Source organism: Nicotiana tomentosiformis, chromosome 12 (assembly GCF_000390325.3).
Source record: "Nicotiana tomentosiformis chromosome 12, ASM39032v3, whole genome shotgun sequence".
Lineage (NCBI taxonomy): Eukaryota > Viridiplantae > Streptophyta > Magnoliopsida > Solanales > Solanaceae > Nicotiana > Nicotiana tomentosiformis.
In genome coordinates this window covers 44,661,072-44,678,430 of record NC_090823.1, presented here as the reverse complement: position 1 = coordinate 44,678,430, position 17,359 = coordinate 44,661,072, and the positions used below count along the sequence as shown (strand labels likewise).

The window sequence follows — 17,359 nt, the reverse complement described above, 5'->3', positions numbered from 1 at the left end:
TTACTACAATTCCACACTACTAAGACTCCTGGAAAAACAGAGATGGACTGGCGGTCCAATTCTGCAAAGTCTCTCCTGGTTCGGCATCCCGAATGATCGGTGTCTTGATATCAACTTCGTCGCAGCATTCCTCGATAATAGTCACGAACAATCTTCCCATTGCATCAATTATGTCATATTCTGATGTTGTGCTCTGACTCGGACCCGAAGCACGCTCTGGTACAAAAGCCTTCTTCCCCGGATTATCGGTATAAGTCTTTCCAATTGTAGGTTGATACCATAAGCTAGAGATACCCTTCTGCCCTTTCAGTTCAATCGACTCTGTTATCCCATCTGATCAGGCTCCTAGCCCAGACCCTAGTTGGTACCCATACTTCATCATCTCTCCCATTGCTATCTTCGACCTGTACGGCGATTGCATATCCGGATTCTGCTCACTCTTCTCCATCTCTATTGCTCGCATGATTTCAACTGCATGAAAGGCGGTCCCATCTAATCTTTTTATGAAGAGGACTACATGCTCTACGTAACCTGACCGGCTCCACTCCACATGTATCATAATCTCTTGGCAATCTCACTCGAACTTCATACATTGACGGGGAGTGGAAGAAACTGCCCCTGCCATATATATTCAGGGCCTTCCCAGCAACAGGTTGTACGAAGACGAAATGTCCATTATTTGAAACAATATCGGGAACTAAACTGGTCCGATCTCTAAGGCTAACTAGATCTCTCAGATGACATCCCTCTGCGACTCATCGAAAGCCCTCACTCTTACATGGATTTCCTTCACCTCTCCCAAATGGATACCCAATTCTCATAGAGTATAGAACATGCAAATTTTCACTCCGGACACTCTGTCAACAAGCACTCGAGACACCACTTTATCCCCTCGCTTGAATGTGATGTTCAAGGCTTTGTTATGATCCATACCTTTCATAGGGAGTTCATCTCTTCGAAAAGAAATCATGTTTTATTCGACCATCTTTCCAATGGTTGCTACTAACGCCTCGCTGGTAGTATTGCTTGGCACACTTACTCCGCTTAGCACCTTTGCAAAAGCACCTCTGTGATAGTCAGAACTCATCTACAAATCCATGATCGATATGTGAGCAGGGGTTTTCCTCAACTGTTCCTCCACGGAATACTCTTTAACAGGCATCTTCCTCCAATATTCCGTCGCCTCAGCATTTGTTATGTTTCTTCTCTGATTATGTTCTCTACTCGGGTTCCCTTGATTCAATTACTCTAGAGTGTAACACCTTACTGACCTGGTCATCTAATGAGCAGCTACGGAATCTATCATTTTACCCTCTCCTTTCTGCTGGTACATACACAAAACTATTTTGTATTCTCTACTTTCTTCATTTCTGACAACGGCGTGTTAACATTGTTGCTATGTTTGGACCATCACCAGAGGTTTCAATTGTACATTAATCAATGGTGTTTTTTGGGGTAAAACTCTTGCAGCTTCGGCCTTACCAATTGTGACGATGGTCCCTTTCAGATCATACTCCTCGTCCAACGCAATCATGTTGGCTCCTTGATTTTTGATTTGGTAGTAGATTGTAATTCATATTTGGTGGGGCCAGGGTACATTGGATGGCTCCACTCTTGATAAGCAGCTTGATTTCATTCTTTAATCAGAAACAATCATCAGTTTCATGTCGAGGAACACACGAATGGTAGGCACAATGCTTGGTTGCGTCAAAATATTTGGAGGGTTGGTCAGGAACTCTCCCTTCCACTAGGTATATCAGTCCGGCTCTTCTTTAGTCTTTTAAATAGCTGGGCTAAAGGTTCACCAATTAGAGTGTAGTTTCTGGGATTTCTTCAAAGTTTGGGCGTGGTCGTGGTGTATAGGCGGGTCTATTTTGGTGGGTGGTGGTTTGGACTGGGGCATATGGTTGTGGTGGGTTTGGATTTATATGGGCTCGAGGTAGGTTGTATTGAGGTTGAGAATTATAATATGGTTGGGTGTTGTGTACTGGAGCATAGCTGGGTTGATGCGAGTGATAGGTGCTTAAGGGATAGAAGTTGTTTCTGCGGGGAGGACTGGACTGGTAGTAGGGAACAATTGTTGTTACTTCCTTCTTCTTCTTCTTCCCACTGCCTATGGAACTAGATTGTATTGCCTTGTTGGCAGCTTGCAGAGTAGCCATTGACTATATTTTGCCTGATTTGATGCCTTCTTCCAAAAAGTCTCCCATCTTAACCAGTTCGGGAAATTTCTATCCCATCATATCCATCATCTTTTAAAAATAAATCCCTTCTTGGGCCCTAATGAAATACTTTGTTAACTCATTATTGTCTAGTGGCGGTTGGGTCCTGGAAGCCTCCGATCTCCAATGTCGGGCACATTTATGAAATGACTCCTAGTGTTTCTTCTGCAAATTCACTAGGCGAACCTATGTGGAGTGATCTCGTATTAAATCGGAAACAGTTCATAAAGTTCTTTGCCTTATCCACTCTCTCTAGTTCCTGGGGTCCTGGCAGGTATACCAAGTGAGTGCTTCTCCTGTCAGACTCCTTATGAAAAACTTCATTCTCAGCTGTTCATTTCTTCCTAGCCCGACTAGTTTGTCGCAGTAAGCCCTCAAATGCGCATGGGGATCACCCGTTCAATCGAAGATGTCAAACTTTGGAGGGTTATACCCTATAGGCATGTGGACATCAGGATGTATACATAAGTCTTCATAATCCAGGCCCTCGTTACCTCGAGCAACCTTGAGATTCTTCATCTGCTTTCTCAACACTCGCAACTGTTCTAACACTGACTCCTCCTCTTTGTAATTTGCTTCTTTCTCCATATCGTGATATTGACCGATCTCGTATGGAACTCTAACCGTGATGAACACTGTAAGGGTAGGTTTTAAAGTGACATATGACGGTGGAACATATCCCTCATGTGTGGCGGTATGTGCCGCAGGTATGTGCTGGGTCTGATTATTGGCAAAAGTTCGAGGGGTATAAATTGAGTTGGTAGTGGCTGGTGGGTTTTGTGGTGTTTGGATGTAGTTTGGGACATAAGATATATGTATAGGAGGATTTGGCGGATTTATGTGGGTTACTAGTGGTATAACTTGGATTGTGAGATTTGTAGTGACTGCGGTTGGGGTACTATTTGTTTGTCAGGTGGTTGAAGAGAAATGATCAGGGATTGAGTCTAATGAGCGGAAATGATGTGGTTGCAGAAACATCGTCACGACCAAGTGTGCCAACTCCCAAATATGCTGCACTTCTTCTCTCAGTGACTCTATTTTTCGCACCATCCTGGCAACGTGCTAATCACTTCGAGTATCATTCTTTTCCCCCGATTGCCCTGGGTTGTCAGCTATTACAAGAGCATTTCCGGTCGATTCTTTAGTTGCTGACATCTTCTGTTTGGATCTCAGATTGTACAGTGGCTCAACCAGTTTTATGTGTCAACAAAAACCATCCTCTATTTTTGGGGGATAATAATAAAGAAAATAAAAGAGAAAATAAAGAAAGGTAGAAGTTAGTTTTAGAAATTGCATAAATATAAGCACATAGAGCAGTTAGTTCACATATTCAAATAAGCGCCTTTCCAAATATGCGAGGGACCTCTCTTTTCTAGAGGTAGGCCTATGTCACAAACGTTTTGACAAACAATCAGATTTTGACACGTTAAGATCCGGAGCAAATTTTCTTTTTCATTGATAAGCTTTGGATTACAATAGATGGGAGCGGTGATTAGAACATTGTATTTCAACATTCATCAGATACCTGACTTATAGACTTGCCCTTAGGGAAAATAAAGGGGGTACAATATAAAGGGAAATCAACTAGCCACTAATAATCATCCCCAGAGTCGCCTCCCAAGCTTTCCTCTTCAAGGTTCTCTTCGGCTTCTTCCTCCTCCTCATCATTGTTGTACTCCGGCTCCTCTCCGAGATCCTCTTTTAGTTCTATTTCTGATTCAATCTGTATGTACTCGATTACCCGGTCATCATCTTTCAGTGGCGGCAACATGTGGTCAACCGACCCTAGAACCACTTGCTGATGCATGGCGGTGGTAAGGAGATAGTGGAGCAGAATTTCCTGGTATATTTGTAAGGATACTAATGCATCCTCTAGTCCGATCAATCCTTACCCACTAAGTATGGTCCTCTTCATTGATACATACAAAATACTTAGGTGTATACCAGGAGATTTTACCCACTGGCATCATGATCAAATCATTCCACTCGTCTTGAAGTCTCCTCACCCTTGGGATTGGAATTTTCCCGTTGTAGTCATCTTCATATAAAGTTGTCCGCGGCCATAGGGGTACATCTTGGATCAGATCAAATTGCCTTAGAAACTGCAAAGGTGCATATGGTTGAATTCCCTGAAACCCCACTAGCTCAAAGAAGTATTTTTCGGGGCTCCTTAAGATTGCCCTACCACTTAACCATGAAAGCTTCACAAAGCATGAAGGAGCCCGTGGTCAGGCATGGTAACTGGTAGTATCGGCTTTCTCCTGGCAAATAGCAACTCCATGAAGCTTGTGATTTCCTCCAATTCACAGTTGGCAAACTTGAAAACCACCTTAGCTGGATCCCAGAATTCTATCAACAATCTAGTGAGGACCTTGTCAGCCCGAATGTTCATCAAAGTGGTCAACACTCCCAAATGCATTCTGATCTCATCTCCATGACCACGACAAATGTTTCTCCACCATTGCTTCAACTTATGTGGTGCGCCCATGACCATATGATTTTGGGGATGTTATGGTTGATTTCCATTCTGAATAGGTGAAAAGGTTTGGTAAGTGTTTCCTTCGAATCATTAGCATCTCATCTGGATAGGTTCGTCATTCCACAAAAGACATGTCGTCGGGCGCATGACCCATTGACATTAAGGTGGCTTTCCTAATCGTGAGTCGATGCCCAGGACTGACTCACCTAACACTTGTGCAGTATGACCTATGTTTGCTAGAGTAGAGTGTTTCTTAATTTTGGGGTTCGACTGAACACTGCGAGATGTTATGTCAGTTGACCTGACAAAGTCATTCTCTAAAACTAAAGAATTTTGAAAGAAGGTACGGAGGGGTGTAAAAGACAACCTTGGGTTCCATTTGTGTGTGATAGTGTACGGCCAAGACTCGATAGGAAAGAACGTGATGACATTGTATAAAGCGGTAACAAATAATTAGTGATAGCAGTAATAATATTAAAGCAAGCAAGTAAGTACATGATAAACAGGTAAGACGAGTAAGACAAGTAAGCACATACTTGCAATATTAAGTACAGTTAAAGCAGTATATAAACAAACATCCCTAAATTCCAGATCTAGTTTAAGTTCGCTAAGGTCAGAACCTATGTGTAAAAATCCCCAGCAGAGTCGCCATGTTGTTGCACCCTATTTTGCACATGTCAAAATAAGATTCAACTAGTGGTTTCCCTGTTGTTGATAAAAGAGAGTCGCCACCTAAATATTTAAAGGTATAATAGGGTACCTATATTTCATTAGATCATTATTCTAATGGTCTGCTAACCAGTGAGATTTTCAGTAAGAGTTCTTGTTCTTCTAAGGGGAAGGTATTAGGCACCCCCTAAAATCTACCTGAGATATCTTCTTAGGACTTAGGCTAGGTTTAGGAAAGTAAATGTCTATATTCTGTATAATTAGTGGTTAAGGTCCGCAACTATTCTAAGTCTTTGTTTTAAATCTTACCACTTTTGAAAGAAAATTGTGCATGTACTTTAAAAAAAAGAGGGCATAGGTTTTATCAAATATTGTAATTCGTAAAAAAAGGTCTTTGAAACGTTCACATCATCAAAGTTAAAAACTATTTATGAATATAGTTATGTTTTAAATATTTGTCTTTTGAAAACAAAGTGGCTTAGTGACGTAAACATGTAATGGGTAAACCTTTGAATAATTGTTTTCAAATCGAAGGTATGCCTTTTTAAAGCTCAATGAAGCTACTAGTTGTAATTTATTAGTCGTGCTTGGTTTTTATTTTTGTTGAAGACCAGCCTTAAAATGCCCGTTCAATAATAATTCCTTTTGAAAGAAAAGTCGTTCATTTCCCAAATCTGTCCAAACTTTAAAAAAAAAAACCTTGTGAAAATGGTTAGCGAAAATCTGAAGGAGTCTTTTATTTATTAACAGTAAATGATCAAAATACTTCAATGATGGTAGATAAGCTCAGGTTCTTTCTTTATTTTACCTATGGCTTTGGTTTGCCCAGATTCCTAAAATAATCAAAGCATAGCAAAAATATTCAACAATAGTGTTAGTATCAAATACATAAACACTAGTGAGCAACTAATTTCATTATATAAAGGAAAGGAGAAAGAAAACTAGACTCGTTGAATTGGGCCAGCAAATGTTCAGGCCCTGCATAATGTACACGAACAGTCGACTCAACAGGAAATGCGACCACTCAAAATCTGATGGTGGGCTTAATCTCTAGATGGGCTCGATAGGCCCAAGTCGAGTTCATGCATACAAAAAAGATAAAAATAATTAGTGAAATTCACATGAGGTCCCAATAGAATAAAACTGAAACATGTAAATATGACTAAGATTGCAATAGAACCATCACAAGACGCAACAAGACAAGACTGTAACAGGCACTAATTAAAATGAATGCCAAACCATAAAGATTCTTTGCTCTGTCATACCATGTCATGTGCTGACTTCTATAATACGTGTGGTCGGAATTGAATTTCGAGAAGTTCGGAGTTGATTTGGAAAGAAAATTCTAATTTCAGAAGCTGTAAGTTGGAAAAATTGACTAAGATTTGAGTTTTGAGCAAAAGACATCGGAATTAGGATTTGAAGGTTCCAATAGGTTCATATGATGATTTTAGACTTGGGTGTATGTTCGGGTTGAGTATCAGACCACCCGGGAGCATTTCGGCGGCTATTATGGAAGGTTGTCGTTTTGGAAGTTTAAGAAATTCTTAAGTTTGATTTGAAATAAATTTTTTGGTGTTATTAATGTCCGTTCGGAGTTCCGGTCCATGTAATAGGTTCGTATCATGATTTGTGACTGGCACGTAAAGTTTGGCATCATTCCGAGATGTTTAAGTATTATTCGGATGTGTTCGGCGAAGTTTGAAGGTTGAAAAGTTTAAAGAAGGATTTTGATCGTCGATTCATAGTTTTGATGTTGTTTGGCATGATTTAAAGCATCGACTAATTTTGTAATATATTTCAGGACGCGTTGGAATAATTGGTCAAGGTCCCAGGGACCTCGGGTGGATTCCGAATGGTTAACGAACAAAATTTGGACTTGAAGAAATTGCTGGAATTCTGCCTTCTGGTCGCAAAAGGGAGATGGGCTTCGCAGAAGCTGCCAAGCATGACTGTGGCAGGGGTCGCAGAAGCGGGCAGGTGGACCGCAAAAGCGAAGTCGCACCTGTGACGGATCGATCGCAGAAGCGGAAGTGAGAGGGAGGGCTGCTTCGCAGAAGCGGCAGTGTTGCCGCAGAAGCGAGTCTGCAAAAGCGGACCTTTTGTCCGTAGAAGCGAGGGAAGCCGCAGAAACGGCTAATGGACCACAGATACGAAAGGTCGCTGGGCAGTGTGTTCTTTTTAAACGGGGGTTTGATCCATTTTCACTTCATTTCGTCCATAGGAGCTGATTTTTGGAGCAATTTTGGAGTGCCATTTTCATCATCTATTATGGGGTAAGTGATTTCTTCACATTATGAGTTAAATACATGGTTTATATAAGGATTTAAGCATGAGATTTTGTAGAAATTTGGGTTGTTGGTGAAAAACCTAGAAATTGGTATATTTGGATTTTTAACACGAATTTGGACATGGAATTAGGAATAAATTATATATTTGAGTTCGTAATGCTATGGGTAATATTTATCTTCGAAAATTTTCGAAATTCGGGAACGTGGGCCCAAGAGTTAACTTTAATGACTTTTAGATCTGAGTTGGAGATTGTTAGGAATTGATTAATTATTAGCATTTGTGTATATTTTGACTGAGTTGCACATTGTTTGACTAGTTTCGGATCGTTTGGCTTGAATTGAAGCGTTAGAGAGGCGTTGGAGTCAGTTTTGTAACATCGGGGCGAGATAAGTCTCCTGTGTAATCTTGTGAGGGGGAAACTATCCCTAGCTGATATTTATTATTATATGCAACTACTTGTGGGTGCTACGTACGCACGAGGTGACGAGAGTCCGTACGTAGCTAAAGCATGTTTATGTCCGAGTAGACTTAGGATCTTATCATGTAATATATGAATTATTTGAACTCATTCTGCTGGCTAAATTAATGGAAGTTATAATTGAAATTGATTTAGGAATAAATATATATATACTAGGCCGAGCCTTAACACTTTGAGTTGTGGGCGAGTTATTTGAGAAACGGTAAAGATTATATTCGTTCTGTGCTCATGTATTGTATTGTAAACAAGTGTCTCGTAATTCGGTAGCTTCCTTCCTTTCTTGTGGAGCGGGCTGAATGCCTCGACAGTATAATAGATGTATCTATGGTTCGTACCGCTTGACCCTCGATAGTGTAAATATTATTCTGGATCGGGCCAAACGACCTCAGCAGAATCGTGCGTTATATCGCTATTAGTCTGAATATTCACGAGATAAACCTTTCGCTGATGCTCGGCATTTTATGGTATTCCTTATTTATTTGATATTGACACTTGGCATTTTCTAAGCTATTAAGGTAGAATACAAGATCGATAAATTTATACTTTAAAAGAAATATTTAGAGGATTATGAAATTTACAAATTTACCCCACTATTGCTATGCACTTGATATCTGTTATGAATTATTATATTATTTTATTGGACCTTTAGTAAGTGTCGATATCGACCCCTCGTCACTACTTCTCCGGGGTTAGGCAACATACTTACTGGGTACGCGTTGATTTACGTACTCATGCTGCACTTCTGCACTAAATGTGTAGGATCTGACAGGTTCATTGGGTGATCATCTTGGCGCGTAGGCACATCTGTCGAGGAGACTTTATGTGAGCTGCAATTCAGGCTACGCATCGCAGTCCACCGAATCTCCATCGTACTATTTATTTTATCCTGTCTTATTTATATTCTGGACAGATGTTGTATTATTATTGTACTCCTTAGAAAATGCCCATGTACTTGTGACATCGAGTTTTGGGGGTTCCTACGTGTTGTTCGTTATTATAGTTCGTGTAAATATTATCATTTACCCTGTAAATTCTATTTCACACTATTTAATTAAGGAAAATTATGATTTCAAAGTACTAAAATGAGTAATTAAGTTGATTATACACCGTTGGCTTGCCTGACGGCGATGTTAGGCGCCATCACAACCTTTAGAGGATTTTGGGTCGTGACATGGCCCTTCCTTGGACCCTGCGTGAATGCGAGATGCTTTGTGCACCGAGTTGCCTAATTTTATACGGTACTCTTTTTTTATGTTATAAGAAATAATGGTACATTTTTGTATTTGAATTTTTTTTACTTTGAGCTTCCTCATCTACCCTAATGACATGCTCATATAATTATAAAATATCATTGTATACTTAACACCACTAATTCTAAGAGCATTTATGATAAAAAAAAATTCGTCCTTGAATTTCTTACTCAATGCTCAATGTCATATAGTAAAATGAAGGAAGTTATATTTAAATTTTATCGAGTCTAAAGAAATACTAACACAAACTTAAACTTCTGCAACTGTATTTGCATTGCTACAGTAATATAGCGACATATAGTATAGTAGAAATATTAGCTAGCTATTGCCTTCTCCTCTTGGCTATTGTTGCAATTACCCCTCACTCACGGCACACATATCTACCCCTCATTCAAGGCACACATCTACCCTCTCACTTACGGCACACATACTATGCATTTGATGCCAACACTCTGATCTAGACATCCGCATAAGACTAATAACCCTTATATATAATCTTTCATATGGCCATCACACTATTTTATAATTAAACATGGTATTTGTGCTAAAGATAGCCACACTGTCGCGGACCCATTTTCTGGGGGTTCGGCGAGGGCAGCAAGATAGCCTGACTACTACTCTTGCCTCAAGCCTAAATAAGAAACAAACACAAAATCGTGTTTTGGACCAAGGCAATCACACAAACTCAAAGGTTGGAGGGATAACGAAATGAAAGACACAAAGATGGGAGGCCAAGGCCAATTTTCGGGGTTTATCTCATATACAAAAGAAGGAAATACAAGTAAAGAGATCTGCCTTCTAACAAGGCCTAAGTATGCCTATTTATACAGAAAATGTCCATAGGCAGCTAAGCTGGTTGTGGGCCCGTCCAGCCTGTGGTGCATTGCTTTGTGCTGGCTTCATGTGATTTCCAGGAAGGTGTTGGCAGCCCATGTGCCAATTGACTTGTCCAGCTGCTGTGCTCCAGCTCTTGCTGGCAGGCAGTTGCTCCCATGTTCACTCAGACAGGATGTGTCCCTACCTAGCTGTGCAGCAGCCTGTCGGATTGTTGCCTCCATGTGCAAAGACCTTCTGGTTTTTGGCAGCCAAGTTTGGCTCGTTTGGCAGCCCTTTAGGTGGCAAATTTAGGCGGAAAATATGCGGGTCGGTGCACTCTCCCCCACTTGATATGGCGACAACCTCGGCGCCACAACGATTCAAGTAGTCATGAACTTGATATTTGAATGGCCACAATGCCTCATATTTTTCCCACGATGCCCCTTCTGGTGGTTGCCCTTTCCATCGTACAAGAAATTGGGTGCTTGAATTGCCCCAACCTACTCCTTGTATCACTCGATGGTTAATAATGGCCTTGACCTTTTTGTCGACGACCGAAGAACTTGTGAAAACATTTGGTCGCCCGGATTGCCTCCGTTCCCTATCACCCTTGTCTCTACAAGGTGCCTTTAACAGACTGACATGCCTCGATCCAAGCAGCTTTCCACGTTGCTTCCTTGAATCCTCCAACTTTGGAGGTGCCATGTACGGACCCATGGCAGGCGGCTTCGCCCACGAAATGAAGTCCTTACCCTTAATGACTTGCTGTTCACAAGGAGTCAAGGCTTTGTCCATTTTGACCTCCTTAGTCTCTATCCCGATTGCCAAAACCGGTGCTCCCTCTTCCTTGAAGCCTTTCAAGATTTGAATCGCGGACAACAAACTAACAACTTGCGGTACCCGAACTGTCAGTACCACACACGGACCCCTTGGATCATAAATGTAGATCTAGTTGAGAAATGGGCATATGAATGCCTTTACTGCATCCCAATAATCCAGCCCCAGTACCAGATCAAACACATTCAGGGAAGCGACAAAGAAACTCACGTTTCCCTGCCAAGCTCCTAAGTTGAGCTGCACATTGCGGGCGATCCCTTTCACGTTGGTGGGTTTGGCGTTCACCGTCTTCAGTACAGAACTGCTAGGACCGAACAAAAGGCCAAGTGACTTAGCCTTTGCTTCGGACACAAAATTGTGTGTCGCACCGGTGTCTACCATTATACGGACTGATTGTCCGTTCAATTGTGCATCCATGAATAGTGATCCTGGTTCTCCTGACTGGCGCTCCTTGCCAATCACATCGTCACCTAAAGCATGAACCAGTTTGACAATGTCATGCTTAACTTGGGCTATCTGCTTCAAAGCTGGCTTTTCGGCTACTGCTACGCCCAGTATCCTGTTGCCAAGATGAGCTACGTATGGCGGTTGTTGAACTTCTACTTTGGCTTGTTCATCAGCTTGGATCCTTTCCTCTGTTAGCCTCCGCTCGGCCATAATTATGGCACCGAGTTTATTCAAAGAAGAACAATCCTTGTAGCCATGACTAGTGTCCTTGCAGATATAACAAGCATTGCGGGGACCAGCCTCCTTCCTCCTTTGGTTGTACTGGTCGCGCCAGTGCGCCTTGTTGCCTTGTTCTCTAGAATCGCGGTCAGGGGCAGCAACTTGTTTGCCCTTGTCCTGATATCCATGGTCTCCATCCGGTTAGAATTTGGTGTCCCTTGCCTTTGTGGCTTCTGTCCTATAATCATTTAAGGACTCCGCCACCGCGATAGCTTCATCGACGTCTTAGACTTGATGTCGCTGCAATTCCTGTCTTGCCCAGTCTTGAAGGCCATCGATGAAAGTGAATAACAAGTCATCGCTTGCTAAGTTCGGAATCTGCAGAATGGGTTTTGTGAAATTCTTCACATACTCCCTTAAGGAAGTTGTTTGCCTGAGCTCTCTCAACTTCCTACGTGCCTCATTGACAACGTTTTGGGGGTAAAACTGGCACTTCAGTTCGTACTTGAACTGATCCCAGCGCTTGATGGAGCAAGTTCCCTTCTCCATGTCAGCTTTCTTCCGTCTCCACAAAAGCATGGCGGTATCGGCAAGATACATCGTTGTTGCTCGGATCTTGGAAGCCTCATCAACGATGTAAAGGTGCTCAAAGTAGTCTTTCATCTTCCAGATAAAGTTCTCTACTTCTTGAGCGTCTCATTCGCCCCTAAACTCCTTCGGCTTTGGGCCTTCGATCTTGGTTTCCCGCATTGTCACATGACCAGTGCCACCGGCTATCTCTACTTCCTTCAGTTGTTGCCTTAGGGCCTCAATTTTCCCGTGCAACGCCGATACAGCCTCGGTCACCTTAAGCTCAAGGTTGGTCAGTCCTTCCTTGTGCTCAAAAATCGCTTGATCTACTGACTCTTTGACCTCATCTAGTCCATCTAGAGTTGTAGACTCAAGTGCTTGGAAGTTGTGCTGAACTTCTCCCATGTGTTGGTTTAGAGCATCTAAACTATCTTCAGTGAGACCCATTCTCACGTTTAAAGGATTTGAGGCAGAAGCCTCACAAACTTCACCACGGCTAACCTATTGTGAGGGCAGCAATAAAGCTGGCGCCTCACTTGTTACGGCTATGGTGGGATCTCGCACTTTGCTTGTTCCTCTGTTCTTTGGTTTCTGCCGCTTTGTTGGTGACTCGTCTCTGCCACGAATGTTGTCTAAATTGACGTTATCTCCATCAGTTTCCATGGTCGATAACCTTTGCTCTGATACCACTTGTCGCGGACCCGTTTTTTGGGGGTTCGGCGAGGGCAGCAAGATAGCTTGACTACTACTCTTGCTTCAGCCCTAAACAAGAAACAAGCACAAAATCGTGCTTTGGACCAAGGCAATCACACAAACTCAAAGGTTGGAGGGATAACGAAATGAAAGACACAAAGATGGGATGCCAAGGCCAATTTTCGGGGTTTATATCATATACAAAAGAAGGAAATACAAGTAAAGAGATCTTCCTTCTAACAAAGCCTAAGTATGCCTATTTATACAGAAAATGTCCACAGGCAGCTAAGCTGGCTGTGGGCCCGTCCAGTCTGTCGTGCATTGCTTTGTGCTGGCTTCATGTGATTTCCAGGAAGGTGTTGGCAGCCCATGTGCCAATTGACTTGTCCAGCTGCTGTGCCCCAGTTCTTGCTGGTATGTAGTTGCTCCCATGTTCACCCAGACAGGATGTAGCCCTACCTAGCTGTGCAGCACATGCCTTTGCTGGCAGCATGTTGCTTCCATGATTGTCCTGGCAGACTGTGGTCCTGCCCAGTTGTGCTGCATGTGACTTTGCTGACGAAAAGTAGTCCCTAGGAGGGTCCGGACAGCCTGTCGGATTGTTGCCTCCATGTGCAAAGACCTTCTGGTCTTTGGCAGCCAAGTTTGGCAGCCCTTTAGGCGGCAAATTTGGGCGGAAAATATGCAGGTCGGTGCACCCACACTCCACTCATTACTAGTTGTGTTGTATTGCTCTATATAAGAATTCAACATACCTTTTTTTAATCTATTAAAGCTTGTCCCATGCTTCAAGCTCCCGTAGACCAAAAATGCCTAAGCTAGTGTTTTTCCTTGTTCTTCTCTTGTCACTAATCCTAGTACCACCAATTTCATCCTCCACAATTATAACTAGTTTGAGTGAAGGTTCCTCTCATTCTACATCGCAAGATACTGTGATTTCATCACCCAATGGTGATTATGCAGCAGGTTTTCACGCAGTGGGTGAAAATGCTTATAACTTTGCTATATGGTTTAGCAATCAAATTGGTGATGATAAAAATTGCACCGTAGTTTGGATGGCCAACCGAGACCAACCTGTAAATGGAAGGTACTCGCGGCTTTTGTTACTGAAATCAGGGAATCTTGTTCTTACTGATGCTGGTCAGGTCACAGTTTGGTCGACAGAAACTCAATCAGATTCCTCCGTTGAACTGAAACTCTTGAACAGTGGCAACCTTGTCCTTAGAGCTTTAGAAGGCAAAACTGTTTGGCAAAGTTTTGACACACCAACTGATACACTTCTTACAGGACAACCACTCACCAAAAATTCAAAGCTTGTGTCTCTGAGAAGTTTAACTAATTACTCTGCAGGATTTTATAAGCTACACTTCTCTGATGAAAATACTCTCCAGCTTCTTTATGAAGGCTTAGAGATGTCAACTGTTTACTGGCCACCCTCATGGCTAACAAGCGTGGGAGCTAACCGTTCTACCTACAACAATAGCAAAATTGCAGTGCTCGACCTTTTTGAAAATTTCACGTCAATTGATAATTTCGGGTTTAGAACTGCTGATCATGGTGAACCAATTAAAAGAAGGTTAACATTGGATATTGATGGGAACATCCGCCTGAATAAACAGAGGACTAATTGGGAAGTGTCTTGGCAACTTAATTGGCAACCTTGCATGATTCATGGAATTTGTAGGTTGAACCGTTCGTGCACCTACATTCATGGTTTTGGTAGGAAATGCACTTGCCTACAAAGTCACAAGATGGAAAATAAATGTGACCGATTGGTCTTATGGATGCAAACCAGATTTCAAGCACTCTTGCCCGAATAGCAATATGGTGGATTTTGTTCAACTTCGTCACGTTGAACTTTACGGGTATGACTTTATGTATTATAAAAATTACAATTTGGAGAAATGCAAACAGAAGTGCTTAGATAACTGCGATTGCAAAGGATTTCAATTCAACTTTGAAACAGAGAATGGCGTCTAAAGCTGCTATCTTAAGACCCTGCTCTTCAATGGGTACCGCTCAGCATGTTGGAAAGATTCAGTTTTTATTAAATTGCCGAACGATGTCCGTCAATGGCGGATCCATAATTTTCATCAAGGGATATTAAAATATAAATAATTAGATATATCGAAAAGTCAAAGAGGAATCAACGCATAGTAAATATACATAAAATAAAAAAATATATCTAGCAAAATAGTATAATTTTTCGGCGAAGGGGTCCCCTTGTTTCAATGTGGCTCCGCCACTGATGTGCGTAGTTCGGATGAGGAAGGTCCTATAGGCAAATTGCAGTGCAACAGACATCAAGTGTTACTGGACAGAACATACAAAAGAAAAGAGCAACACGGATGGTTGAAGTCATTTATTGGGTTTACTGTTGCATTGGGAGTGTTTGAGATCTTATGCCTTGTCTCTTATTTGATTACAACCCTCAAACGCTCTAATACAAAATTTAATCAAGTTTATATTCCGATTGTCGATAGATTGAAGAGATTCACCTACGCCGAGCTGAAAAAGCGTCGTCTAGTGTATGAGTACATGGAGCATGGTTCTTCAGCAGATAATTTACATACCAACAGTATTATTGATTGGCAAAAGAGGTTTGAGATAGCTCTAGGAACAGATAAAGGTTTTGCTTACTTGCATGAAGAGTGTCTAGAATGGGTTTTGCATTGTGATGTAAAGCCACAAATGTACTCTTGGACTCCAATTATAAGCCAAAGGTAGCTGATTTTGGTCTCTCAAAGCTATTAAATAGAGGTGGAGTGGATAATCCAAGCTTTTCCACAATAAGGGGGACTAGGGGTTACATGGCTCCTGAATGGATTTTTCACAATCCCATCACCTCCAAAGTTGATGTATATAGCTATGGAATAGTTCTGCTTGAGTTGATCACTGGAAAGTGCCCAAACAGAGTTCAATATAACATGGACAATGATGAGATGCAACATACAATGCTGGCCACTTGGGTTCGAGAGAAGATGCATGGACTTGAGCAAAGTGCCTCACAGATTCAACAAGTTGTTGATCCTGCTTTGGATGGTAAATACAATTTGGAGAAAATGAATGTTCTTATAAAAGTGGCTTCCCAGTGTTCAGAAGAAGATAAAGAAGCAAGACCTACAATGAGCCAGGTGGTGGATATGCTACAAGAGTAAATAAAAATTTTATGTGAATGTATAGCTTTGTGCTTGTTATAGCTTTTTTAGACTGGCTTGCTTGTTATCCAACAACTCTCATAGACAGTCCCAGTCCCTATGAGTGAGTTGCTTTCAGTTTTATGCGCTTTTGTTCATTCCCCTATGAGTTGTAGTACCATGCGATGGATCAATTATACAACTAATAAGAGATAAATAAAATAATTATAAAAGGGAACCTGACACTTATATATCACTTTAAAGAAAAATTAGCAGCCATTTAATCAGCATTTAGCATTGGCACATGCAGGTCAAAATAATTGGCAATATGTAATTCCTATTACATATAATTGGCACATGCAAGGTCTCTCTCTTTCTTCACATTTTTCTCAACCCTGCCCATACAAATTGGGGAAACTACGCTATAGGCTCTAAACTACAAAAGACAAATTATTTACCTTCTTTTGCCCATCTTTAAATTATTTATTATTTTTACCTATAGGTTCTAAATTTATTATGCGCCTACCCATTCCTCTTTCCCCATGTTTTCCCCTTGATTCAATAGTAAAGGGTGAGACAAAAAGGCAATGCTCTTCATAAAAAATTCTACTCTTTCATTATGCAACCATTTACCCGTAAAAAGAAAGTTTAGTGTACCTATTTTATTTTATCTTTATTTTTTTAAATTAAAAGGAGTTTATTTCTACAACATACAAAATCACGACACTTATAAATTAGTTATGCAAATAATATTTTTATGATAAATATCATTATTAACCTAATAAAATTATAATAAACATAAGTTACATAACAAACAAATATTATGTTAACAGATTAAAATATTTTTATGTTATTGCTAATGTATATAACTTAAATAAAAAAATAAAAAATCTCTTAAACTTCAATAATGAATCAACTATGATTCTAGTATTGCTAATACACGAAAGGGTGATGCCTTGCTAGTTGTATCTTAGAGTTGATTTTTAAATTTTTGGTTGAAATCAAGTTGAACTAACAAAGAAGACAGATTTGTGTTGTATATCAAAATGGTTATATTGTATACTGTATTGGTATACAATAATTAATTCAAGAGCGTATAATTAACTACAATAGTATACTACTAATTCTTTTTTGAAGAAATGAACTGTAATAACCCGGCCGATTGTTTTGAGAGTAATAGCTCCGATCCCCTATTAACTGCTTTTCCCAAATCTTTTTCTGCTATTGTGACTTGCCGGGATGATTGGTTT

The 17,359-nt window shown here is 40.9% G+C and overlaps 1 pseudogene; it reads left to right on the top strand.

Moving 5' to 3' along the window:
• The first annotated feature begins 13,118 nt into the window (after positions 1–13,118).
• On the top strand, positions 13,119–16,130 carry LOC104102233 (putative receptor protein kinase ZmPK1; annotated as a pseudogene).
• The last annotated feature ends 1,229 nt before the right edge of the window (positions 16,131–17,359 follow it).